The sequence below is a fragment of the Cynocephalus volans genome, chromosome Y (assembly GCF_027409185.1).
Source record: "Cynocephalus volans isolate mCynVol1 chromosome Y, mCynVol1.pri, whole genome shotgun sequence".
In the NCBI taxonomy this organism is placed as follows: Eukaryota; Metazoa; Chordata; class Mammalia; order Dermoptera; family Cynocephalidae; genus Cynocephalus; species Cynocephalus volans.
In genome coordinates this window covers 4,683,138-4,709,145 of record NC_084479.1, presented here as the reverse complement: position 1 = coordinate 4,709,145, position 26,008 = coordinate 4,683,138, and the positions used below count along the sequence as shown (strand labels likewise).

Here is a 26,008-nt window from a genome sequence, read left to right as displayed (position 1 = left end):
CCCATATTTCTTTTAAATTAATTCACTAATTAACTTTTGTTGTTTTGATCTTTGTGAACAACTTCACAAACCCATCAGTTTCTTTATTAGAATTTTAGAACTTTAGTTTAAAGCTATGAGCTCAATTTTGTCAGAAAACTGTACCTATCAGTTTTTTCATGAAATATTTGAAGACACAGCATTTTTAAATTATAATTGAGCCATGATTATGACTGGTAGCATTTATATCAAGAAACATATATTTAAGAACCTTACAAGATTTTGGAACCCATATCCATAACATCTTCAGTACTGAAAATGCTTTCCTATATAGTCTAATTTATTAAATAAGCCAATTCATTTTGATATATCATTTACATATCCTTTGAGAAACTCCATGGTCCTTGGAACTCCTCATATTTAGTTTAAACCAAAAGGTTGAGCTTTCAGGATTTAGATTTGGAAATCTTTGCCAAATAAAGTAAGGCTTAAAACACTAGTTGAATAAAATAAAAAATTATTACAAAAATAAAACCAAAGTGACAAAGGGCTTCAAAGGCTGAGAGGACAAGAAATTATCATGAAATAAATTCCTTAAAACAGTTATCTAAGGGACAAAGAAAAGTTTTTACAATTTTGCGTCAAGAGCAGTCAAGTGAAAAGACCTCTAGTAATCCTGTTTGATTAGTAAACCAGGCAATGATGTGTGCAAATAAGAACATTTTCATACATTCAGGTTAGTAAATAGGCATCCATTTATCAGAGCAAATTATACAAAGCCCAGCTGGAGTTTTAGCTGCTTTTACCAAATACATATTTATGATTTCCCAGCCAAAAACTTGGTGTATAGGCTCTATACCCTTATCAGTTAATGTTCACCAGGGCTTATGTGATATTGGGCATAGGTCTCCTTTCACTAGCCATTTGGGGTCCCTGGTTTCCATGTGGCATTTGGAGCCATGTGGAGCTTAAGACAGAGGGCAGTATTTAAAAAGATAATGTCTAAAAGATATTTCTTCTCCCAACATGGCCAGGAGGCAGAGCTGAGATAACAAGGAGACATATTGATGTAGAGACAAATTTAGATAAAAGGTTTAAATCAAATTTTGAAAATATATTTATCAAAACTTTAGAAAATTTAAGTCACATGAACTTGAAAAGTATATTTATTTATTTAATGAGTGTGCATTAATTATAAGCCAATTTGGTACCTTGCAGACAACACAATTACACATACAGACATGAACATATAGACATAACATACATCTTTACATGCATATATGGAGACATAAACAACAAGAACAAACAAGGATCTTATAGGTTTTGTTCAAGGTGTAAATAAAACTCACTAGTACAAAGGATAGCCAAATTTAGATTGTGTTTTTAAAAGACTTACTGGTGAGGTCTCACCCTGCCTTAAAGAAAGCAAGAAAACAAATTTACATTATAAAGTATGCAAGGCTTTTCAAGAAGATGCAGAGAAAGTTTTCCTTTTTTTAAAAAATGGCATAGAACTTTACCAGAGGATTTTGTGAAGAAATACATAGATGAGCTTAGAAGAAAATTTAGAAGTCTGTTTAAGATAACCAACTGGATACCAGAAAATTTGAGACCATCTAGTTAAACAGGTAGATTTTAGTTTAGTTCTTGTTTCTCAAATGTTACTGAACTTAATTTAGTGCTGATCTATTGAAAGCTATTTGACTGCTGAAGTTTTTAAATTTATCCTCTGTCAATTTGGAGCTTGTTGTCATTATTTTCATTACTGGTGGTCTGATGTGTACCATCCCCAGTGAGATGGATTGAGGTGTGATGGCAAGGCACTTATATTTGGGGATCAGCTTCAATTCCTCATCTTGCTTGAGGTTCCACATAGGTTTAACAGACTTTAGAGGAATCCATCGTGGGTCTGTGGGTGAGAGAACAGATGCATACTCTCTCCCCCAGGTTAACAACTTGACAGATCTCAACCATTGTGGTCCCATCTGCAGGTTGTGGAATAAAACCAAGGGTCTAGGTCACTTTTTAGGAGGTATAAAGTGTTGTTTTGTGGCTGTTAATTTTTGAGAGATACAATTTTAAAAATTTAGTGTAAACCGAGCTTTAAAGACCTGTTCTTGAGGGGCCCATCCTATATCTATATTACCCCTCCTTTGTTTACTTATTTGAGACTTAAGAATGCCATTAGCTCTTTCAACAATTGCCTGGCCACTGGGGTTAAATGGGATTCCTGTGAAGTTTAATGTTCCAGTTGTCACAGAATATTTGAAAGATTTTGGAGGTGTATGCTGGTCCATTATCTATTTTAATTTGATTTAGAATCCCCATGGCAGCAAAGGCAGCAGAAAGACAATGTTTTTTCTTTTTAACATGTTTAGCAGTTTCTCCTGTGTGGGCAGTGGCATAAATAAGACGAGAGTAAATATCAACAGTGATGTGTAAATATTTAAGACATACAAAATAGGAATAATAAGTGACTTTCATTTGCCAGATTTCATTACCTTTTATTCCTTGAGCATTAACTCCTCCAGGGAAATTAGATTTAGAAAATCTCTGACAATTGGGACAAACACAAACAATATCTTGAGCTTGCCTGTAAGAGATCTGATGCATGTTAGCAAAAGCTTGTGCACCCTGATGAAAAAACTGATGAGAATCAATAGCTTTCTGTAAAACATTATTACGCATAACAAAGTGATCGGCCATATCATTTCCAATTGATAAAGGGCCAGGAAGACCAGAATGAGAATGCATGTATTACATAGAAAGGATGATGTCTTTTTTGGATAAGTTTTTGTAAATGTCAGAACATTTCAAATAAAAGCAAATCATTTCCCTCATAGATTGATGCATCTTGAATCACCCATAAGACTCCAGCTACATAGGCAGAGTCAGCTACTAAATTAAGTGGCTGATTGTAAAAAAGTAAAGCTGCAATGGCAGCTGCCAGTTCAGCCCTTTGAGTGGAATTATGATGCATCTAACAAAATGTTTCCAGATTCCCTGCTCCTGCCATGTTCTAGATCCCTTTCCTGCTCTGCCAGAACCATTGATAAACACAGTTAGCACTTGAGGGAGGGGAATAGATGATAAACAGGATTTTAATTGTGTGGGCAGTATTTGGAGTCCTTGTAAAATTTTATCATGGGGTAATGAGAATTGTATCTTACCAACAAAATCAGCCATAGTTATCTGTAAAGACTCTGATTGTTCAAGGGCAGTGTAAAAATCAGTTTTAGAAAGACCAGGATTAATAATATCATGAGCATACCCAGTAAGTACTTGACAATGCTGTCTTCTCCTAGTGAGTAAATGAATACATTGCTGTAATTTAGTATATAATTTCTTTTTTTGTTGATGGGGTAAGAAAATCCATTCAAAGACTCCTATTTGAGGAAGAAATTGGCAAAACAAACCTGTGGGACTATATGGGGTATTCAAAATAATAAAATGAATGACTTGAAATTTAACAATACATGTTAATGGTCTGGAATGTAAAAAAGATTTAATCTGTTTTAATTCTAACTTTGTTTCTACAGATTAGTAATGAGGGGAGAACAGATCAGGGTCTCCCTTTAGAGTATTAAACAAATGTTGTAATTGATAAGTAGGAATACCCATAGGCCAGAGCCAGTTAATGTGGCCAAGTGATTTTTGTAAGTAGGAATACCCATAGAAGGACAGAGCCAGTTAATGTGGCCAAGTAATTTTTGTAAGTCATTTAGAATAAAAGGCAACTGAATATGCAAAGATATATTTTGTGGCTAAAAAAAATATATCTGAGTGATAAAAAAAAAAAAAAAAACCAAGGTATTTCCAAGGGTCCTTTTAAAAAAATTTTATCTGGAGCTATTTGTAAACCAGCATTATTAACTTGTTTGATTAAATGTAAATAAACTTGTGATAGCAGTTCTGGATCGTCATGAGCATTGTTGATCTGTCTAGTTACAGCATCCTGAAGACAATTAATAAAATCTATATAAGGCACAGTGGGTCCCTGTCTAACAGTAGCAAAAGATTTAGTGGGAGCATTCCAGGGACCATGCCATGGCTCCAAATGTCCCAACTGTTGTTTAACAAATAAAGTAGCTTGATTTAATTTCTCCCCTTTAAGAAGCCACTGTTCCCCCCAAACTGGAGGACCAGGGGTCCATTGTAATTTGACTGGTGGGAGTGTGGCTGTGGCCATCAGGATAAATTTTGAAGTAGATGTTCCAATAATAAATATCCCATTGAGCAGGGAAGTCTTGGCCCCCATAGGGTTTGAGGTAGATCTGGAACATAAGGTCTAAAGGAGGCAGTTTGTCCCTCAGGGCCAGTACACAACAAAGGATTTTTCCTTTGGTAAGGGATTTTGAACCCGCCTAATCCAGTAAGTGTAACTGGTGAAGAAGTTACTTTCCATAATAGAGTCCAATCCTTTTTAGCACTTATGGTAACATCAGCCCCCAAATCTGTAATTAATATTTGTTCAACAGATAATGTCGACAGTGGCTGAGTCTTATCTAATCTTTGTATCCAAAACACATCAGGAGAAGCAAGAGGTTGAAATTTAGATTTGGTTTCAGGGATTTCATCCCAAGCCTTTATGGGTGTTTGATCAAGTAACATGTCCATGCTAATTTAAACTCATTTCATAAATTTTCGAGTGAAATAGCATGTAAGGCTTCCTGATATTCTTGTAGCCATACAGTATATTGAGCAGGAGTTAAAACAGTTTTTCCAAATGTTTTCCAACCCCAAGAGGTCATATTACACCCATTAGCAATTGATTCTAAGCATTCCTTAGTAAAAGTAGTATGTAAGCCATTTTCTGTTATGCTCTTTTTAAATCTTTTAAACAAGGAGAATGGGAGGTCTTCATGTCTCAACTGAGTCCCAGTTCTTACAACAGGAGAGACATGATAAGCATCAACTCCCATGTTATGTTCTTCTTTAAGACAGGACTCCATCAGGGGAACAAATGAATTGTTTGCCTCCAAAGAAGGAGGTGGGGGAAGAGGAGGAGGAGGAGGTGAGGATTGTTTTTCATCCTCTTTAATGGCATAAACACTTTTTTCCTTTTGTTAAGATTCTGAGTAATTTTTAAAGCAATGTGATAAAATTTCCAAACCGCTATAATCAATAATAATTTAAATAAATGATGATTAGTTACTTTATAACCTACTGCCTTAAGGAGACATATAAGGACTGAACTATGTTGAACTTCCCTCTTAGACAGTAAACTACCCATAACTGCAAGAATAGATAGAAAATTGAGAGAGTAAGAAAGCAAAACTTCCAGGCAAAGCCCTAGACACTGCAGCAGGCATGCAATCACTTAATTGAAAGCTATCCTGTGATCCCATTTACCAGGTTGAGTCCCCCTTACCAGGATTTCCCTCTTGATGGGATGATTAGATGTCCTATTTCTTTTCCTGGGCATCTTTTTTCTATTCCCCCCTTTTGTCAGGGCCTCCTGAAAGGACGAGTCGACACCAGTTGACGATCCACCAGAGAGAGCTCGTTTATTAGGTGGCACACACACATATATATAGGGCTTCTAGGGAAGGCTGATTGGCTTAAAACACAATCCCTACTTAGAGGGCAACCAGCGCCACGATGGGGTGTGGCTGAGAAGGACTTATATGATCGGGGTGTGATCCCTTGGGGCATTTGGGTTCTTACATTCCTCCCTTTTTCTTGTTTTAGGAAAGGGGACGTTGAAGTCATCGAGCTACTTCCTGCTGAACTGGGGCATTGTGGGGGGGGCAAAGGGAGGAAGGTACATAAATACCCATTATGAAACCCCAAAGGAGGGTGGAGAAACAAGTAATTCCAAAAGGGGAAAAGTCCATAAACGTTCCTTAAAGCCACAAGTCGAATATGCACCGGTTCCATTATTCGTAGTTGGAGACTGGAGGGGGCAGCCAGGCGTCAGTGGCGAGGGCATGTAGGATGCGTTTCCTCTGTAAGGTGGTGTCTCTTCAGCATCGGCTGAGGCGCTCACGAGATGAGGCGGGGGGTTCATCGGTACCTAGAACCTGGTAGTTTCTAAGCAAAAGCTGGTTAAAGGTCTGATTAGAGATTTTTCCCACTTGGGTTTGAAGAAACCTAATGATGCAGGGCAAGAAAAGGCAGGTTATGAGGATAATGATTAGAGGTCCCAAAATGGGCCAAATCCAAGTTAGAATAGGGTTTAAGATAAAAGAAGAAAAGGGGTTAGAACTGGATGTGGTTCGTAGGCAGGAAGCTAAGTTGGTGAGTTTGATGATGTTTTTTCTACTAGACCGATTCATTGATATAATAACAGCATTCTTCCCCAAGGAAGATGCAAGTACCTCCTTTTTCTGCAGTGAGGAGGTCTAGTGCTCTACGGTTTTGGAGGGTGACCTGAGCTAAAGAGGTAATTTGTCTCTGTAGAGAGGAAAGAGATTCGGCAGTGGAGGTCAGAGCTCCTTCAAGTTTAGCATTTAGGTCTTCGACCGCCCATAAACTGTGTCCTAAGGCTTCTCCCAACAGGCTGGCTCCGACTGTTGATGTTGTTAGGGAAATACCAACCATGATTGGGAGGAAGGTGGCCCTTTTTTGCCTTGAGGGGGGATGAGGAAGATGGAACAGTTCTGAACTGGTGTAGAGAGTGAGTTGAGGGACGATGGTGACAAGAAGGCATGGAGCAGTAAGATTAGGCAGGATGGAGGTAGAGAGGGTTCCATTGCACCAGAAGAAAGAGCCTGGTGGGGCGACGGTGTAGTTATAAATGGTTGAGGAAGGGAAGCGTTTAAGGGGATGGCTGGCAGGAGCGGTCGCATGAGAGAAAACAATTTCTGGGATAGAGAGAGAAAGATGAGTGTTTCGGAAATGATCTGTTGCCAGGTGTAAATGGGTGAACCTGGGGAGCTAGCAGAGGGGCCTGAAAGTTCCCTGGGTGAAATGAAAAGAACAGGAGAATCCATGGAGTAACATGATTACCTGGCAGGGCAAGTTTAGCACCAGTTGGAGTGCAAAGGATGACAGGACATGGGCCTTCCCACTTAGGGGTTAGGGGAGTTTTGGGTTCCAGGGAAGTGTAGAATACTAATTGGCCTGGGCGGGGTGAAAGGTTATTTTTGGAAAGTGATGGATCTGGAAGTAGCCAGTCCTGGTACTTCCATAATTCGGTGCGAAGGTGGGAGAGCAAGGGTAAGGCCATGGTGGGTGGTATGGGTCCTTCAGTTGCTGTGATCCACGGGAGTAGGAGGGGCCTACCATCATGCACTATAGTTGTTCCAGCCCATTTGCCTATTTGGTAGGAGATGGCTTGACATTTAATGGGTGGATGCACAAAAACATTAAAAACTTTTGTGAGAATACAGTGAGCCAGGGAGACTACTTTGACTATCAGGAAGATAACAACAAGAGTTTGGTATTACTTCTTCTTCCTCCTTTTTGGCAGCTGGCCAATACTGGTATCCAAACCCTTGACCTTGGTTTTGTCAACATCATGGTCTAACCAACTGAGCTAACTGGCCAGCCCTTATTGAAATTTTGACTATAACATAACAACATCAAGTGAAAGGGGAAGACATGAATAAGGAAAAATTAAGAGGGGTAAGAGTCTTATAAATAGGAAGTCTTGATCCAAAAATCTTGGGAGAAGAGCTGGTTACAGTATGGAGTTGGTAACTTTTCATCTGATTTGCAGTTTGGATGTCTCTGGTTATGGCATCAAGCATTTTTGGTGGACTCTTGGCATGGCCCACATATTAGGAAGGAAAATTAGCCCTTGAAATTTATATCAAGCTGTCCAGCTTCAGCTTATAGTTCTTCAGGAGAGAGCAGTTCCTGTTCTTAGACATCAGGGAAAACTAGAACAATACAGAATCCAGTCCCATTCTACAGGTAGGTAATAAAACTCAAAAAAAGTAAATAGGGCTACAATTAATAACAAGTGTACAGTTTTCTTTTGAAACAAAATTTTCTCTTAACAGTTACCTATGCTTCTACCAAAGATAATCATGGTAAGACCAATTTGCCTGGTTATTCAAATAAATGCAGCAGGAATAACCACATAGCCTCCTTTTAAGGAAGGAAATTTTGACAAGGAATAAATATCACATTTGACTTTTTAAAATCTTGATGCTAGGAAGTTAAATCAAGGCAGACATTAGGCTTTGCATGCTATCTCAGGTTTCTTGAGGTTCCACAGCCTGCCAGGAAGTGACAGCTTTACTCACTCACTGTAAGATTTGACAACCTCAAAGCATTGTATGAAGATTTTCAAGTATGGTATTCCAGTAAAAGCCTTGGTAATATAACTACTGTTTTCAATTGTATCATATTAAGGAGAACAGATTCTTAATTAAAGTTATGTAAATAACCACATTGCCATAAAAGTAAGAGTAGTTATGACTAGTTTCTGGATTCTGGAGGGATCAGATAAAGAGAAAAAGTAAATGTTTCAGGTTTTGTTTAAAAAGTATGTTTAGGGCCGGCCTCGTGGCTCACTCAGGAGAGTGCGGCGCTGGTAGAGCTGAGGCCGCGGGTTCGGATCCTATATAGGGATGGCCGGTGCGCTCACTGGCTGAGCGTGGTGCGGCCCACACCATGCTGAGGGTTGTGATCACCTTACCTGTCAAAAAAAAAAAAAAGTAAAAAGTATGTTTATCCAAATTGCTACAGCTTAAAAAGCTATCTTAACTCTAAAATTAAAACAGTAAAAGAATCAGCAATGTTTCAAAATAAATTATAAAAACCCATAATTCTTCACCAGTTCATTCAGTTTTACATAATTAACTTTTGCTCTCTTTGACCTTGGTTAGCAGTTTCAAAAACCAATCAGTTTCTTCCTTAGATTTCCCCCCCACCTGTAACCAACTGACTAACCAGCAAGCCTTCATAGAATTTTGGAAATTTAGTCCAACAGTATAAGCTCAAAGTTACTAGGAACCTATTCTTGACAGAGTTCTATTCATTCCTTCCATGAACTTACTTAAAGACACAACACTTTAGGATTAAAATTGCTTGTAAAGCACTTCAGAAATTATGGCTGACAGCATTTATACCAAGACCCACCAGGTTTCTAGGAACCTCACACAATTTTGGAATACATGTTCCAAATAACATATCCATATAACTCAAAAGCCAAACATCATTTATTATTTTGACAATGCTTTCCATGTAATTTAACTTGTAAAATAAGCCCCATTGGTTCAATATATTTTATAAATCCTTTGACAAGTTCCATGTCCCTTGAACATGTCAAAGTTGGTTTGAGTAAAGAAGACTTAATTTTTAGAAACTGACTCTGGGAAGTCTGTCAAATTACAAAGGTTTAAAACAATTAAATATAATCATAAGCCATTAAGAAATAAAACCAAAGTGAGAAAAGATTGCAAGGGCACAAGGCACAAAAAATTATCTTGTTAAACAGGGAATGTTTCCTAGGCCAGTTATCTAAAAGTTAAAGAAAAACCTCTCATAATTTACTATGAAGGATACATCAGTGCTTTCAGAAAACCGTTATTCCAACACAGGGGAGCAAATTCTAACCTTTCATCAGTGTCCTTTCTGATATCAATACTCAATTTTTATAAAAACTTATAATTCTTTTCTCATCATAACCAAGTAAATCACAATAAAATCTTGCATAAATTTACCCTTTACACTCTGTGATTTATGCAAACATTTCCATGACATACTTAGACTTTCTGTTTTGTCCTGTATGTTTTCTTTTTTAAATAACCAGTCACTTTACCTTAGGACATCAAATGTGGGACAGTGATCAGAAGATGTGTATATGATAAATGACAAAGGGCAATGGAAGATGGATTTTTACCAGAGCCAAAGGCCAGGTGTTAGAAAAGGGCAATAAAAAGCTAAGAGAAGTCTCAGAAAGTACTCCACAAACTATACAATAATACTTCTCTTTGTTAGATGGATAAGGTGAGTGTAATTTTGTATATTTGTCTGATTATTTCCTTTGAATACATTTCTAGAAGAGATTTTCTAGATCAACAGCGTACTATTTGGTCTAATTTCTTTTTCATCTTTTTCCTCCTAATTTGGGAGTTTTTTGTTTTGTTTTGTTGTTGTTGTTGCTAATTTTGGGACACGTTTAAATATATTTTTATTTGTTCAACAAAGTATTTTTCCTTCATGTCCGAAGGATAACTTCACTGAACACAGAATTCCAGGTTGGTGGAGATTATTTTCTTTGAATACTTTATTTTCCTTGATTCTCTTTTTTGCTTGCATGGTTTCTGAAGAGAAGTCAGGTAAGTAAGGAGGAAGAGCCACCTCCATGTCTCTGGCTTTCTTTTGTTTTTCTTTTCTCTTTTTCCTAGTCTTTGACTTTGTTTTGTTTGGGCAGCTGGCTGGTAAGTGGACCTGACCCCATAAACTTGGTGTGGCTTTTATCCCCCTTGTCTTTGATTTTCTGTAGTTTGAATGTGCCTTGGTGTGCATTTATAGTATTTTGCTGATTGGTGTTTACTGAGTATCCTGGACCTGTGCTTTGGTGTCTCTCATTAATTTTGTAAGATTCTCAGCCATTACTGTTTTATTTATTTACTTATTTATTTTTGAAATATAATTGATTGTACATATCTTTGGGGTACAGTATTGAATATCAATACCTGTGTGCAATATGTGATGTTCAAATAAGGATAATTAGTATATTCAACATTGCACAATGTAATCATTTTTTGTGACCCTTTACCAACTTCTCATTAACTCCCCCCTCTCTCCCACTTTCCCACCCCTCGTGGCCTCAGTTCTGTAATCTTTTTGAAACTTTTGTTCGTTTGTTTATTTTTTTAAGTTCCCACTTATGAGTAAGGGCATGCATTATTTCTCTTCCTGTGCCCAGCTTATTTCACTTAATATAAATTTCTCTACATTCTTCCATGTTGCTGTGAATGGTAGAATTTCATACTTTTTATAGCAGAGTAATATTCCACTGTGTACATATATACCACATTTTCCTTATGCAATTATCCACTGATGGATATTTAGGTTTATTCCACTTCTTGGCTATTGTAAACAAAGCTGCAATAAACATGGCAGTGCAGGTATTCCTTTGACAAGATGACTTCCATTCCATTGGGTACGTACCTAGAAGTAGAATTGCTGGATTGTATGGTAGTTCTATTTGTAGTTGTATGAGAAAACTCCAAACTGTTTTCCATAGTGGTTGTACTAATCTACAGTCTCACCAATAGTGTAGGAGAGTTCCCTTCTCTCCACATCCTCACCAGCATTTGTTATTCTCCATCTTTTTTATAATGGCCAGTCTAATTGGGGGAAAATGATATCTCAATGTGACTTTGATTTGCATTTTCCTGATGCTAGTCATGCTGAGCATTTTTCATGTCTTTGTTGGACATTTGTAAATCTTCCTTTGAGAAATGCCTATTTAGCTCCTTTTCTCATTTTTAAATCAGATTACTTGTTGTTTTTTTTTTTACTGTTTAGTTATTTGAGTTCCTTGTATATTCTAGTATTGATCCCTTGTTGGATGCATATTTTGCGAATATTTTCTCCTGTTCTGTTAGTTGTCCTCCCACTCTGTTAATTGTTTCTTTTGCTGTGCAGAAGTTTTCTAGTTTGATATAATCCCATTTGTTTATTTTTTCTTTTGTTGCTTGTGCTTTGGGGGTCTTATTCATAAAGTCTTTGCCCAGTTGTACTTCCTGAAGTGTTCCTCCTATGTCTTCTTTTAGGAGATTTATAGTTTCAGGTCTTGTATTTAAGTATTTAATCTATTTTGAGTTGATTTTGATTTATGTCAAGAGGTATGGGTCTAGTTCATTCTTCTGCATATGGATATCCCGTTTTCCCAGCACCAGTTATTGAAGAGGCAGTCTTTTCCCCAGTGTGTGTTCTTGTTGTCTTTGTCAAAGATCAGTTGGCTGTCAGTATGCAAGTTGACTTGGGGTTCTCTCTTCTGTTCCATTGGTCTATTTTTATGCCAGCACTATGCTGTTTTGGTTGCTATAGCTTTTTTTGTAGTATAATTTGAAATCAGGTAGTATTTGTCTCCAGCTTTAACTTTTTGCTGAAGATTGTTTGGCTTTTGGGGGCCTTTTGTTGTTCCAAATGAACATTAGGATTACTTCTATTTCTGTGAAGAATGGTATTTTGAAGGAGACTGCATTGAACCTGTAGATTGCTTTGGGTAGTATGGACATCTTCACAATATTAATTCTTTCAATCCAAGAAAGTGGAATATCTTTCCACCTTTTTGTGTCCTGTTTAATTTCTTTCAGCAGTGATTTGTAGATCTCATTGTAGAGATATTTCATCTCCTTGGTTAAATTGATTCCTACGTATTTTATTTTTTGGCAAATGGTAAATGGGCTTGCTTTCTTGATTTCTTTTTCTGCTAGTTCATTATCAGAGTATACAAACACTACTGATTTTTGCATGTTGATTTTGTATCCTGCAACTTTACTGAAATCATTTACCAGCTCTAAGAGTTTTTTTCCCTCCTTTCTATACAGTGTTTGGTCTGTTATATATATAAGATCATGCAATTTGTAAAGTGGGACAGTTTGACTTCATCTTTTCTAAACTGGATATCATTTATTTATTGCTGTGAGTAGTCTATACATCCAGACAGAAAGTTGACTAAGAAACTCAGAGTTGAACTACATTCTAGACTAAATGGCCCTAGCAGAAATGTACAAAATATTCCTCTCATCAGCTGCAGAATACACATTCTTTTAAACAGCACATGGAATATTCCTCAGAATAGACAAATGTTATGTAACAAACAAGTCTTGTTTTTAAAAATAAAAATCATATTCAGTATTTTTTTCCTAAGTACATGGAATAACTAAAAGCCAATAACAGAAGAATCATTAGAAACTGTACAAATCTATAAAAAAAAAAAAACACTGCAGAACAACAAATGAGTTAACAAAGAAATTAAAATTTAAAAACACCTAGAGAGAAGGACAAGTGAAAATGAAAATACAGTATACCAAAACCCATAAGATACAGCGCAAGCAGTTAAAGGGAAGTTTATAGGGAATAATGTCTACATCAAAGATGGAGAAAGACCTTAAATAAACAACCCAACTCCTCAAGGAACTAAAAAACAAGAACAATCTAAACCCAAAATTAGTAGAATAAAAGAATCCACAAAGATTAAAGCAGAAATAAGTAAAATACAGATTTGAAAAATACAAAAGATCAATGAAATAAGTTGTTTTTAAAAAAAGATAAACAAAATAATAAATCTTTTCTTTTTTTAACAAAAAAGAAGACATTACAGTTGATACTATATAAATACAAAAATATCCTAAGAGACTATGAGGAGCAACTATATGCCAATAAATTGGACAGCGTAGAAAAAATGAACAAATTTTTGAACACATACAGCTACCAAGACTGAATGATGAAGAAATAGAAATTTTGAACAGATCAATAACAAGTAATGAGGTTGAAGCAGTAATATAGAACCTCATTAAGAAGAAGCTCAGGACCTAATGGCTTCACTGCTAAATTCTACAAAACGTTTAAGGAAAAGCTAATTCCCATTCTTCATAAATTCTTACAAAAAATTGAAAAGGAGAGAATTCTTCTAAACTGATTCTATGAGGCCAGAAGTATCTTGATACTAAAAGCAGACAAAGACACAACAAAAAACAAAACTACAGGCCAATACTTCTGGTGAACTTAGATGCAAAAATACTCAACAAAATATTAGCAAACTATATCCAACATCACATTAACCATGTCATTTACTATTATCAAGTGGAATTCATCCCACGTATGCAAAGGTAATTTTGCTTAAACAAATCAATAAATGTGATGTATCACAATAGAAGAGTAAAAGACAAAATCCATATGATCATTTCATTATATGCAGAAGAAGCATTCAATAGAATTCAACATTTTTTATTATAAAAAGTCCCAACAAATTAATTATAGAAGGGATTGCAGCCAATGAAAACGACTTATGATAAAGTGACAGCTCATATCATATCGAACAGGGAAAGACTGAAAACTTTCTTACATATGGAACCAAACAAGGGTGCCACTTTCACTACTCAACATGTTGCTTCAAATCCCAGCCAAAGCAATTAACCAGGAGATGAAAACAAAGGGCATGCAAATTGGAAAGGAGGAAGTAATATTTTTCTGTTTACAGAAAACATATTCATACATATATACACATACATATATGTGTATATACATATAATCTGAAAGATCCAACAAGAAAAGTGTTAAGACTAATACATGAGTTCAGTAAAGTGACAGAATACAAAATCAACCTACAAAAATTTTATACACCTATAGCAAACTATCTGAAAAGGAAATCAAGAAAGGAACCCATTACAATAGTTACAAAAAATTTAGAAATAAATTTAACCAAGGAAAAGGCACACAATAAAAACTACAAAACACCCTCTGTCCTAACGGTGGCGTCTTCACTGTACAGGACCAACCACCTGTTCCCAGGTTGCAGGATGCCATGTAGGTACTGGGTGTGGACAACCTGGTGCAATGATGTGGCCTCAGGGGAGTAGGACCACTGCTAGGACTAGAACAAGATGTTCTCAGATGTTGGGGCCAATCTCAAATCTGCAACTACAGCAGAAGCCAGAGGCCCAGAAGCCATTTAGTGTGTATCCCTTCCCAGATTGGTTTAGTCATGTATGCCCCCAGTACTTCCCAGAACCAGATGCACGGACACAGAGGCCACCCTTGAGAGATATATAAGGGTTTTCCTCATGGCTATAAATATTTTGTGGGTGTCTCACCAACATAGTGTCACCAGCCATGAGAAAAGGACCTGAATTGGCTGTTTTTTTGGGTTTGGAGTGTGTTGGCATGCATTTGCTACAGAGTAAGTCACCTAATCATAGTGTCTAGCCACTGCTGCCAAACCCTTCTTATTTGGTGAGGTGCCCTTGCAATTCTACAGCCATGAGGAGGTGGTTGAGGACTCATACACTTCACTCAAGCACAGATGCACACTTGCAGCATCAGTGAGCCTCTCTGGAGCTGCCTGCCCAAGCAAGGGGGCTTCAAAGGGATACAGCATCTCTTTTGGGTGCACAGCAGCCCATCTATAGACCCAACAATCCTCTGCAGGGCAGCCCAACCCTGCTAAGGAGATCCAGAGTGTCCCAGTAATGCTCTTAGTGTCATAGGGGCCTGCCCACAATGGCAGCAGCCTCATCCACAGTGGCCACTCCAGCTCAACAGCTACAGAGAGCTCCATCATCCCTCTTGGGAGTAAAGAATTCTTTTCATTCCTTCCATGAACTTTCTTGAAGACACCCTAAATTGCTTATACTTCATCCAGAGTGTCCCACTTCACCAGCAGTGCTGCAGACCATCCTTGTGTCCCTCCTGAGAGCACAGGGCCCCACATACAAATCCAGTGACTCCACTCCGTGTCACCTAATTAATCGTAAAGCCACAGAGTACCCCACTGCCTCCCCTGGGACAGAGCCTCAGGGACACCAATGAGTCACCACCACTAGATGAGGGTCTGCTGAACTCCCCATGATTCCCCTCAAAACCCAAGGCCCTAATCCCAACACCCAGCCTAGGGTCATCAATTTAAGCTGAGCACCTTCAGGTCACCCCAGTGTACCTATCAGGGTCATAGGTCACTAATCAAGTGCTAACAAGTCTGCTCAGGGTCACCCACCTCAGCCAATGAGTGGCAGGGCATCAAGAAGCTTTTCTCAGAGCTTGTGATCTTGTCGATGACCTTGATGATCTAACCCAATGTCACTCACTTTAGCAAAGAACTACTGAGTATTCTAGTGCCTAGAACATGGAGACACTTACAGAAAACTCACTGATATGGTTGAAACAACCACATGGAGACTACACCATTATGTTTAACCAGACCCAAAACTAAAACACCCTTCCCAAGGTCAACATAAAACAAATCTACAAGACGGAGTCTCTCTCCTCAAAAGCCACTCCTGAGTATTAGAAAAGCAACTGTTTGACCAGATGACTAGACATCAACATAGGGATACTAGAAATACAACCCCCCCAAGCCCCCTAAAAACCACCACCAACAAAAACCCCCAAAGAAAATATAACACCTACAAAGGAATACAATAATTCTCCAGTACCACATCACAAACAACAGACAACCTATGAAATGACTGAAAAGGAATTCCCAGTAACTATTTTAAGAAAACTCAATGAGATACAAGAAAACTCAGAAAGATGACACAATCAGATGAAAAAACAATCCAGGACAGGAATGAGAACTTCATAAAGAGATATACCTTAAAAAAAGATCATAGCAGGAACTGAAGGATTCATTCAACAAAATAAAAAACACAACCAAGAGCTTAAGCAGCAGGTTAGAGCATGCAAAGAAAGAATTTCTGATCTTGAAGACGATCTTTTCAAAATAACCCAGGCAAACTAAAAAAAAGAGGGGAGGAAAAAAATTTTTAAATGAACAAAATCTAAGGGAGCTAGCAGATAACCTTAAGTGAACAAACATCCAAATCATGGGTGTTCTAGAAAGGGAAGAGAAAGGAAAAGGCATTGTAAACCGATTCAACAATAATGGAAAATGTTCCAGGTAGAAGTAGAGATATGGACCTTCAGATTGACGAGGCCCTGAAAGATTCTTAGATTCAATGTAAAAAGGTCTTCTTGAAGAAACATTGTAGTCAAACCATCAAAAGACAAAGACAAAGGGAGAATAATAAAGGCAGGAAGAGAAAAGCATCATGTCACCTATAAGAGATTCCCTATCAGACTAACAGCAAATTTCCAAGCAGAAATCTTACAGGCCAAGAGACAATGGGATGATATATTCAAAGTACTAAAAGAAACAAATGCCATCCAAGAATAGTACACCCAGCAAGGCTATCCTTCAGAAAAGAGGGAGAAATAGTGTATTTCCAAAGCAAACAAAAACTATAGGAGTTAACCACCACATGAACAGCAAGAATTCTTCAAGGGATTCCTGCTCAGGTACCCACAAAATGATAAATAAACAAGAATAACAAGATGAATAAACAAGAAAAGGCAAAACCCACTGGTGGAGCAAATATGCAAACAATAAAGAGAAAGAAACTATATCTTATCACTTTGTAAAAGCAACAATCAGCAAAGACAAACAAGGACAGAGAACAAAAGATTTAGAAAAACTATACAAAAATCAACAAAATGTTGAGAGTAAGATGATACCTTTCAATAATAACCCTAAATATATATAGATTGAATTTCCTACTCAGAAGACATATACTGGCTGAATGGATCAAAAAACTAGACCAAACTATATACTGCCTATAAGAAACTCACCTCAACTGTAAAGACACAAAGAAGACTAACAGTGAAGGGATGGAAAAAGACATACCATGCAAATGAAAACCAAAAAAGAGCAGGAGTAGCTATTCTTATATTGGATAAAACAGACTTTAAACAAATAACTATTATAAGAGACAAAGAAGGTTGTTATATAATGATAAAGAGATCTTTTCCAGCAAGAGGATATAAAAGTTACAAATATATATGCACCTAACCTTAGAGAACCCAGACACATAAAGCAAACACTATTACACCTAATGAGAGAGATAGACCCTAATATAATAATAGTTGGGACTCAACACCCCTCTCTCAACTCTGGATAGACCATCAAGGCAACAAACCAACAGAGAAGCACAGAACATAAACTATACTTTACACCAATTGGAGTTAGCAGACATCAATAGAACATTTCATCCAACAAACACAGAATATACATTCTTTTCATCAGCACATGAACATTCTCCAGGATAGACTACATGTTAGGTCACACATCAAGCCTCAACAAATTTTAAATAATTGAAATCATTTCAAATGCCTTTTCAGAACACAGTGAATTTAAACTAGAAATCAGTAGGGAGCCAAACTCTGGAAACTACAAATACATGGAAATTAAACAAGTTCCTGAATTCCCTATGAGTCCTAGAAGAAATTAAATGGCAAATTAAAAAAGTTTCCTGAAATTAATGAAAATAAAGATACATCATACCAAAACTTTTGGGATACTGCAAAAGCAGTACTAAGAAGGAAGTTTATTATAATAAATGCCTACATCAAAAGAATAGAAAGATCTCAAATAAATAAAATAATGCTACACTTCAAAGAACTAGAAAAACAAGAACAAATCAACCCCAAAATTTGTAGATGGAAAGAAATAAGGTCAGAGCCAAACTAAGTAAAACAGAGACCCCCAAAATGATGCAAAGGACAACATCACAAAAAGTTGATTTTTAAAGAAGATAAACAAACTAGACCAACCATTAGCTAGACTAAAACTAGAGAAGAAACAAATAACAAAAGTCAGAAATGAAAAAGGAAACATCACAACTGTTATCACAAAAATACAAAGAATCATTAGGGACTATTAAGAACAACTATATACCAATAAATTTGAAAACCAGAAGGAAATGGATAAATTTCTGGACACATACAAACTACCAACACTAAGCAAGAAGACACAGAAAACCTGAAAAGAATGAGCAATGAGACTGAAGCAGTAACCAGCAGTATCCTGATACAGAAAATCCCAGAACCAAATGGCTTCACTGCTGAATTCTACCAAACCTTTGAAGAAAACTTAAAACTAATAATTTTCAAACTATTCCAAAAAACCGAAAGAGAGGCCATTCTCCAAAACTCATTCTACGAGGCCAGCATTGCCCTGATTCCAAAATCTGACAAAGACACACCAAGAAAGGAAAACTCCAGGCCAACACCCTCAACAAACACAGATGTAAAAATTCTCACCAAAATGTTAACAAAGAGAATACAATAGCACATCAAAAAGATTATACACCATGGTAAAGTGGAATTCATCCCATGGATGCAAGGGTGGTTTATCATAAACAAATATATAATTATAACATACCTGTTGGGCGGGATCACAGACTCCTCTGCCCTGTCTTGAGCAAATCCTGAGCCAGGTAGGCAAAAGAAACATTAGTAGCCTCTGGCAAAGTTGACATGCTTTATTCCAGAGATGTGAGCTCCACCAGCCAGTGGTGTAGAGCCACTGCCTTATATACCTAAAGCACACAATAGCAGCAACAAGCCAAGGGGTACATGGGTGCACATGCACACTAACACTGCTCTTACCTGTTTACAATGGATGTGCTGAATTATACCAAGCTGGATAAGAAGCAAGAGGGCCTGACTAAACTAACTCCATTTTCCTCATAACACCACATCAACAAAATAAATGTCTGAACATTTTTATCATCTCAATGGATGCAGAAAAGGCATTTGACAAAATTTAACATCTCTCCACGGCAAAGACTCTCAAAAAATTAGGTAAAAAAGACAAATCTCTGCACACAATAAAAACCATACATGACAAACCCACCGTCAACATTATCCTGAAGGGGGTAAAGATGAAAGCTTTTCCTTTAAGAACAGAACCAAGACAAGGATGCCCACTCTCACAATTCCTATTAACACAGTATTGGATGTACTAGCCAGAGCAATCAGGCAAGAGAAAGAAATAAAGGGCACCTGGATTGGAAGATGAAGTCAAACTATCCCTGTTTTCAGATGTCAAAATCCCATATATAGAAAAACCTAAAGATTCTACCACTTTTAGAAGTAATAAACATATTCAATAAAGCTGCAGTATACAAAATCTTCATGTAAAAATCAGTAGCTTTTTTTTTTTACATCAACCTTGAACTGGCAGAAAAAGAAAGCAAGAAAGCAAGCCCATTTACAATAGCTACCAAAAAATAAAAATAAAAAAAAAAATCATAGGAATAAATGTAACCAAGGAGGTGAAAGATCTCTTATAACGAGAACTATAAGACACTGCTGAAAGAAATTAAAGAGAAGACAAAAAGATGAAAAGACATTCCATGTTCATGGATCAGAAGAATTAACATTGCAAAAATGTCCGTACCGTTCAAAGTGATCTACAGATTCAATGAGATCCCCATGACCTTCTTTACAGAAATAAAAGAAACAATTTATTTATTTTATTTTATTTTATTTTATTTATTTATTTATTTATTTTTTGTCTTTTTCGTGACCGGCACTCAGCCAGTGAGTGCACCGGCCATTCCTATATGTAGGATCCGAACCTGCAGCGGGAGCGTTGCCGTGCTCCCAGCACCGCACTCTCCCGAGTGCGCCATGGGCTTGGCCCATTTATTTTATTTTTTAAAATTTTTATTAAATCAAAATTGATTATACATATTTTGGGGGTTCAATGTTGAGATATGTTGATCAATATTACTAGCATATATATTGTTACAAATCATGATTATTCTTTATGCTCCTTGTTCAGTCTCTCCTCATCCCCCTCTCTCCCCCCTCCCCCCTCTAATTACCCAAGGTTTCTTCTCTCCTTCTGAAAGAATAATGGTTACTTTGTTGATTTGTTGCCTAGATGATCTGTCCAATGCTGAGAGATGTAATCAGGTCCCCCAATATTATCATAGAGCAGATGCTGTTTCTGTAACTCTGAAATGGGCTTCATGGAGACAGACATCCTCTTCTTTTCTTTATCTCTGCTGGTGACTCTCCTTGTGCCAGTGCACTCCAATGGCTGGCGGACCATCTGCATGGTGGTTATGGCATCTAGCTGCTTTCACAGCAGCCATGGTTATTGTGGTGGCTGTGGTGGGCCACCCACATGAGGGTGATGTTTTAGGCATGCTCCTTGGTGCTGGTGGTGTGCCCAGTTGTAGGGTGTATGTGGTTCCCACTCCATGCCTTGGTTCCCGAGGCAGGCTCCAAGGCACTGGCACAGTGTGCCTGGTTGTGGAATGGGGGTCCGGTCCCTGATTCCATGCTTCTGGTCCCTGAAAGGGCCCCAAGGCGCTGGCATGGTATGCCTAGTTGTGGGAGGGGGTCCAGTCCCCGACTCCATGCCTCATGTCCAGGGCGGACCCAAGACACTGGTGGTGTTTCTGAGCTGGAACTAACTTTTTGCCCTGTGCTTACTTCTAAAGTGGGGGATCCTCCTGTAGGCACCAGTACTTGAGCTCTGTGGTTTAGCTAAATTGCTGCTTTACTTTTCCTTCCCTGGGAAAGGCTTTTTGTGCAGCACAGGTTATAATGGTTGACTTTATAGGTACTTCCAGCTCTCCAGAGACTCGGTGCAGCTGGGTTGTGTAGTAACTCTGATCTGGGCTTATGTCTTTTCATCAAACTGCACCCCATGCAATTCTGTATTCCTGACCAGTCTCCTCTGCATGGTCCTATGCTGATAGGGATGCAGATCAGCTGCCCTTGCTGTGCCCCCAACTTCCCCCAGTGGGCCCATCTTCCTCACTGCCTGTGCTGCAAACACTTCCTTTGGGATGGGCCATGTGCCAGTCCCTTGTGATGACTCACTGGCCTCTGAGTGGCTTCATTTTTTCAGTTGTTGTGGCTCATTGCTCCTGTGTGGGTCCATGGGAACTCTATTAGTGGTCTTGCTGTCCTGGGGGCCACCAAGGCCCTCTTCTCCCCTGCTGCCTCTAAGCAACTCCATCCGAAGGGCACAGCTGTGGCTTTTGCAGGCTCCTGCTCCATGTGCTCAGCAGTTCCAGCCTCAAAGCGGCTACAGCATGAAGTGGTAAGAGCAGTTTTTTCTTTCTCTCATCGTGGCTTCTCCTGTCTTCATGCACTCCATAGGTCTCTCTTCCTCTTCCCCTGAGCTCTAGTGGCCCCAGCTTGGCTGTTATTGCTTTTTTATATAATTGTAAATTGGCTGATTGATGGGAGAGAGTGATGCAGGGGACTGCCTATTCCGCCATTGTGACTGAAAGCACTCAAAAAAAAAAAAAAAAAAAAAAAGGAAAAGAAAGAAAAGAAATCTGGAAGCACTACACTACCTGACTTCAAATCATACTACAAAGGTATAGTAACCAAAACAACATTATACTAGCATAAAAACAGGCACATAGACCAATGGAAAAGAATAAAGAACCCAGAAATCAATCCACACACTACAGCCAACTGATCTTTGACTAAGGTAATGAGAATATACACTGGGGAAAGGATAGTCTCTTCAATAAATAGTGTTGAGAAAACAGGATATCCATGCACAAAGGAATGAAACTAGACTTGCACCTTTCGCCATATACCCAAATCAACTCTAAATGGATTAAAAATTCAAATGAAAGAATTGAAAGTATGTATAGGGAAGCACTTCAGACGTAGGACTGGATAAAAACTTTATGAATAAGACCCCAAAAGCACAGACAGGCAGCAATAGAAAAAATAAATAAATGGGATTATATCAAACTAAAAAGCTTCTGCACAGCAAAGAAAACAATCAGCAGAGTACAAACACAACCTACAGAACAGGAGAAAATATTTGCAAGCCATACATCCACAAGGGATTAATATCCAGAATACAGACGGAACAACTTGACAGTAAGAAACCCCAAGTAATATGATTTAAAAATGGGCTAAAAAAGCTGAATAGACATTTCTCAAAGGAAGACATAATAATGGCCAGCAGGGACATGAAAAAATGCTCAAGGTCCCTAAGCATCATGGAAATGCAAATCAAAACCATAGTGATGTGTCACCCTGGTTAGACTGGCTGTTATCAAAAAGACAGAGAATCAAAAACACTGGTGAGGATGTGGAGATGGGGGACTCTTCTATACTGTTGGTAGGACTGTAAATTAGCACAGCCATTATAGAAACAGTATGGAGGTTTTTCAAACAAGTACGGATAGAATACAATCTGATCCAGCAATCCCAGTTCTAGGTAACCCAAGAAATGGAAATCATTATGTTAAAGGGATACCTGCACTCCCATGTTTAAGATAGCTCTATTTACAATAGCCAAGATATAGAACGAACCAAAATGTCCATCAACAGATAAGGAAAATGTAGTATATACACACAATGGAATACTACACACCATAAAAAAAAATGAAATTCTGTCATTTGCAGTAACATGATAATCTTAGAGATAATTATGTGAAGTGAAGTAAGTCAGACAAGGAAAGAGAAATACTGCATTTTCTCACTCATAAGTGGGAGCTAAAAAATAAACAAATAAATAAAAAAGAAAGAAAGATACAGTAATCCCAATAACCTGTTGAACTTTCAAAAGGAGAAAAATGAACTGTGGTTACTAGAGGTGGGAAAAGTGAAGGGGGAAGAGAATAGGGTAGGAACTGACTGATGTACACAAATAATTATTTTGTATTGTAATGATGAATATGCTAATTATCCTGATTTGACCATCACATATTTCACACAATATACGTATAATCCAACTGTTTCAATAACAAAAGAATAACCAAAAATATTCAGAAAACTAAACAAAAAGAGAATCGAATGACAAATTGAAATAAATCAATCATAGAATAGGGCAGTAACAGAGAAAATAAAGAACAAAAACAAATAAAAAGATTTGGAAAACAAATTGCAAAATGAGTAAAGTAAGTTCTACCTTATCAGTAGTCACTTTAAATAAAAATGAATTAAAATCTCCAATCAATAGGCAGTATGTCAAATGGATACAAAGAGAACATAATCCAACTATTTGCTGTTTACAAGAAACTCACTTTAAATCTAAAGACATAAACATTTAAATGAACTGATAGAATAAGATACTTCATTCAACCGTAAGTAAAAGAGAGCAGGATTGTCTATATTAATACTAACATAGAAAACAAAAGATTAGAGGGAAAATAAAATAGAAAAAGGAAAAACAAAAGAAAGAATCAACAAAACAAAAAGTTCATTCCCAATATTGGACTTCCCTTTTCTTAGGTATTTTCTTCAGAAAACTTGCAATTCTATCTAGGCATGATGCCACTGCCACAGGGTTGCTGGGGGTCCTTAGGCAGGGAGCCAGTGACCCACCCGCCCCACACCCAGGCAAGTAGCACACCCAAAACACTACTTTCATGTGGGTAGTCCACCACAGCCATCATAATAGCCACAGCTGCCACAAAAGCGGCTAGATGCCACAACCACCGTGCAGATGGTCCTGCCAGCCACTTGAGTTCACTGACAAAAGGAGAGTCACCAAGGAGACCAAAGAAAAAGAGGACGTCTCTCTCCACAAAGCCCATTACAGAGTAATAGGAGCATCTTCTCTATGATAATAGTGGGGGACCTGAACACACCTCTCTCAGCACTGGACAGATCATCTGGGCAACAAATGAAATTAGTAACAATTACTCTTTCAGAAGGAGAGAAGTCTAGGGTTATCAAGGTGGGAGGGGGAAAGAAGATGAGGGTGGGGAAAGATTGGATAAGGGGCATAAAGAATAAGTGCAGTTTGTAATAATGTATATGCTAATAATATGGATTTGATCAACAAACATCAACTTTGAACCCCCAAAATATGTATAATCAACTATGATTCAATAAAAAAAGAAGGAAAATCTGTAATTCTAAGTTTCACCTCTCTTGAAAGGTATATAAATTCTTTTGAAAACCAGATGAGCCTTTTGTCAACTTTATGATCCAGCATTGTATTTCTCAGTGACATGGGAACCAGACATCTCTCTGACATGTAAACATCAATGGAGAAAGCATCCCTATCTGTAGTTTTTGTGGGAGGGTGGAAGCCTAACCTTTGTAGGTGTTTTATTACAAGTTGCAAAACTATGAAGTCATAAAGATGTGGGAATTTTGTTTCTACCATGGCTAAAGCCTACTGACTAAGTAATATGGTATCTGCAATTAAAGTAAAGTAGTAAAGCTGGGATGTGTGACAAATGGTTAGTGTCCATTGTTCCTACTTGAAGACTAGTGATTGTTTATCCTGACAACGTGTAAGGAACGGGTTGTTAGTGCTTGGCCACATAATAGGAGCAAGATTTCTTTTCCTTTGGAATCTCTTAGTTGATTGCCCGTGAAGTATATCATACTGTGGTTTAATGCTTATTCCATGGTTAAAGTGATTTCTTTCTCTACTATCTTTGTGGAGAGTTTTTCTAGGTTCAGAGAAAATTATTTTTTTAATTTTATTTCTCCCACATTAGACTCTAATAGAAAATAGAAAGAACGCTTAAAACCAGCAGTGAAAACAGGGATATTACTACTGACATTACAAAAATAAAAGAGATTATGAGGATCCTATATTATCAATATTAAGAATAATTGTACAACAAACAAGTTAGATAATATAGATGAAAATGAACAAATTCTGAAACATTCAAACTATTAAAACTGACTCAAAATGAAATATAAAATCTGACCAGACATATAACACATAGATTTAATCACTCATAAAAAAAAAAACAAAAAACTTTCTAAAAAGTAAGCCCTACGACCAGACAGCTTCCATGTTGAATTGTTTTAAATTATGTAAAAGAATTTACACCAATCCTCAGATTCGTGAAAAAAATAGAAGAAAAGGGAATTTAACAGAGATCTTTCTTTGAAGCCAGCATTATCACAATACCAAAGCCAGGCAAATTCACCATACGAAAACTACCGGCCAGTATTCCTTATTAACGTAGATGCAAAAACCCTAAACAAAATAGTAGCAGGCTAAATTGCCCAACTTATTAAAGGATTGTAAAGTATAACCAAATGGATTTTATCCCCGGATAATTTGCCCATTATTGCCAACTCGTTTGAGGAATTTGGTAAAGCCCCTATTTACTGCTAGATTTACAGATGTTGAGCTTACGTCTTACTCCTTCAATCTCCCCTCCTTCCTATGTGTATGTAGCGTTTGCTCCTTCTCAAAAGGAGTGCTGGTCATGGTAAGCAACCGACATGGTCTCTGTCCTCATAATGTATTGGTACTGAAAAAGTAATAAGCATACTGAACATAGGAGGGCTTGTCTTTTCTCAGTCCTCCAATCTAAGTTTGCAGGAGAAAGGGCCTATTAAAATGTGGATGGGTTAGAATTAACGAGAGGGTAACTTACCAAACTGAGAGACACAGACCGACGTCCGTGTTTAGACTATTTCATCCTGTCTCCACCTCCTCCTTGCTCACAGCCCCGCTTCTCGCAAGATTCGTTCATCCTGCCCAGAATCTCTCCCAGTGTGTCTCAACGTGCTAGTAAGGGGCGGGGGGAAGACCAATTCACGACAGGAGGAGGGGCAAGCGGATGTGACGCTATTTGTCCGCGCATGGGAG

The 26,008-nt window shown here is 37.7% G+C and overlaps 1 long non-coding RNA gene across 1 annotated transcript; it reads right to left on the bottom strand.

The window, feature by feature from the left end:
• Nucleotides 1-5,460: 5,460 nt before the first annotated feature.
• LOC134368933 (uncharacterized) lies at nucleotides 5,461-25,948 on the bottom strand. Its single transcript, XR_010022578.1, has 2 exons — nucleotides 25,794-25,948; nucleotides 5,461-8,569 (listed from the first exon to the last, which is right to left on the bottom strand). It is a non-coding gene; the product is annotated as an uncharacterized LOC134368933 (long non-coding RNA).
• Between the last annotated feature and the right edge of the window lie 60 nt (nucleotides 25,949-26,008).